Source organism: Apteryx rowi, unplaced genomic scaffold (genome assembly GCF_003343035.1).
Source record: "Apteryx rowi isolate R43461 unplaced genomic scaffold, aptRow1 scaffold_492, whole genome shotgun sequence".
Lineage (NCBI taxonomy): Eukaryota > Metazoa > Chordata > Aves > Apterygiformes > Apterygidae > Apteryx > Apteryx rowi.
The window spans coordinates 680086-682626 of record NW_020450752.1 but is presented as its reverse complement, the minus strand read 5'-3'; the positions used below and the strand labels follow the sequence as shown (position 1 = coordinate 682626).

Here is a 2541-nt window from a genome sequence, read left to right as displayed (position 1 = left end):
GTGATGGGTCCCCTTAGCACTGCTATGCCCCCCCCCAGCAAGGCCTGGGCCCCCCCAGCAGTGATGGGTCCCCTTAGCACTGCCATGGCCCCCCCAGCAATGCCAGGACCCCCCAGCAGTGATGGGTCCCCTTAGCACTGCCATGGCCCCCCCAGCAATGCCAGGACCCCCCTCCTTCCCAGCACAGCTGGGCCCCGTTGTGGCCCCCCAGGACTGCCAGGCCCCACCATGATCCCCCCAGCCTGGGCCACGTAGCGCTCGTGGCCCGCGTGAGCGTCAGAGCGACGGGGGGTGGGGGGGGCACATTCCTCTTCCCCTTAACCCCCTTTTTCCTTCTGTTTTTTCACAGCTGGCGGCGGCTCCAGGCGAGGCTGTGACTTTCCACTCGGCTGAGTCACCGGCGCGCGGGGAAACCAGAACCCTCTTGCAGCCGCGGGGGCTCGCGAGCGCCGCGGTTTCTCGACAGCCGGGGGCCGGTGCCCTGCTGGTTTGCTTGGAAACGGAGCGCGCCGTGTCACCTTAACACCCGCTCGGTACGTCACCCGCGTCGTCGTCGTCTCGGTTAACCCCCCCTGTGGTTTTGGCTTGTTTGGCCGGATGTTTATGGGGAACTGCCCCATCTCTTCCAGTTAGCGCCGGGTTGCCTCGCAGTTCCCCTGTTACTCGCATCCGCTGGCATCCGCGGGCGCCGCAAGCTGCGGCTTCACGTCTCAAAGTGGGTCAGCGCCGCCCGGCCCTTGGCCGCACTCCAGGTCATGAAAGAGCCGGCCCCGGTGCACCCGGAATGAGCTGATCGGCTCCGGAGCGAGCGGCCTGGCGAGCGGCATCACGTAGACGTGGGGAAACACCATTCCGGGGAAAAGCGGGAGGCGCCGACCCGCTGGGATACGGTTTGGCTCGTTTTGGGGGATTCGCGGCGCCGTCTCGTTCTGGTCTGCCCCTGCTGTGCTTCGCGCCCTGCTCCCTAACCTCGATGCATCCCAAATCCGGCTGCCTTCGAGCCGAGCATCCTGCTAGTGAGCAGAGCCGCACGCCGGCTGCAGCGGGGGGGGTTTCTCTTTGGGATCCCGCTGCCAACGGCCCTTGCGGTTTCCCATCTCTGCGGACTTTCCAGGGATCCACGCGGCGATCCCCGGCAGAGGCCAGGCCTCCTGCACTTCGCCCCGCTGCCCTTCGCTCCCTCCCCACACGTGGCTGGCGCAAAATCGCGCCCGCTCTCCCCGACGTGGGGAAGAGGCCGCTCCGTCACCCACCGGGGCCGGCTGAACCCTAAAACCCCCCAAAGGACGTGGGAGCACGTGGGAAAAGCCACGGGGAGATGGGAAGATAGAGGCGCTCCGAGAGGAGAGGTTTTTAGGGACGCGGAGGGCTGCTTGCAACCGTGAAAAGAGCCGCTCTGCCCTTCCCCTCCCCGCCGGGAACGGATCAAACACCAAACGGCAGGAAAACGTGGCAAAACCGAGAGCAACCGCCTCCGGCATGGAGGGGCCGGGAGCACCGGGGGAAGGAAGTTTCCACAATGCCTCTTTGTCCGCCGAAGCGAAACCCCTCGGTGCAGTTTCTCGCCGTGGCCCCGGCAGCCTGGACTTGGAGGATGCTCTCTGCTCCGCGCTGGCCGCTGGGAAAGGCCGGGATCACCGGAAAAATCCCGGTGGTGCGGGGGAGAGGGGCCGCGGCCCAGCCAGTGATGCCAGGAATGCAGCTCTGTCCAAAGGCCGCTGAAGTAATCGCAGTGGCCGAGCCCCGGCTCCCACCTGGGGACGTGACGTCAGCCCCGGCTGAGGCATCGCGACGTCACCGCGACGTGACGACAGCGATACGTCGGATGTTCACGCCCGCCGGGATTCCCACGCCAMCCTTGCCATGAGGTTAAAAACTCCGTTTTTTTTACTCCAGTGCCAAACGCGAGCGGGGAGAGGCGCGAAGCGACTGCTGGGCGCTCGCGGGAACCTGCTCGCTCGATGGCCGAGCCTCCGGGACAGGCAAACCCGGTGCGTTGGGATAAGATTTGGGGGAGAAAACATCGACTGTGGGGAAGAAAACACCAGATATGTGGAAAAAACACCAGCCTTGCCCTGCAAAGCCCCTCGCGTGGGCCCATTTCCGCCCCAGGGAAGCTGCGAAAAGGCGCAAGCACCCGGAGAGGTGCCAACGCGACAGACCCATCGGCACCCGGCGCTTTCGGAGGCTCCTGCTCCCGCAAACCCCCTCGGGAAAGGACTTTTCTCCCCGAAGTGGGGCGACAACGTGAGCCGGCACCTCCGGGCTTATTCTGGGGCCCGGCGGGAAGAAACGCCGGCGCCGAGGTGCGTCTCCCAGGCCTCGTCGGGAAGCAGATTCTTGGCAGCAGGGTCAGCGCTCGGCACAGCTTGCTCCGGCGGTGCCAAGCGGTGAAGTACGCGCACAAACACCAGCCCGGCACATACTTGGCACGAGGCTGGAACACCGTGTCCCGGCCCGGCCCTCGTGACGGCACCCGACCCGCGGGGCCCCGGAAGGAAAGAGGCCTCTGCAGCGGATCCAGCGTGGGGGAGGGGGGGG

General features: G+C 66.2%; 1 long non-coding RNA gene across 1 annotated transcript in view; it reads left to right on the top strand.

Moving 5' to 3' along the window:
- The first annotated feature begins 15 nt into the window (after positions 1 to 15).
- Positions 16 to 2541, top strand: part of LOC112972530 — a 4079-nt gene continuing 1553 nt past the window's right edge. The window contains exon 1 of the long non-coding RNA XR_003255708.1: positions 16 to 533. This is a non-coding gene — a long non-coding RNA (uncharacterized LOC112972530). The remainder of the gene's footprint in view (positions 534 to 2541) is intronic.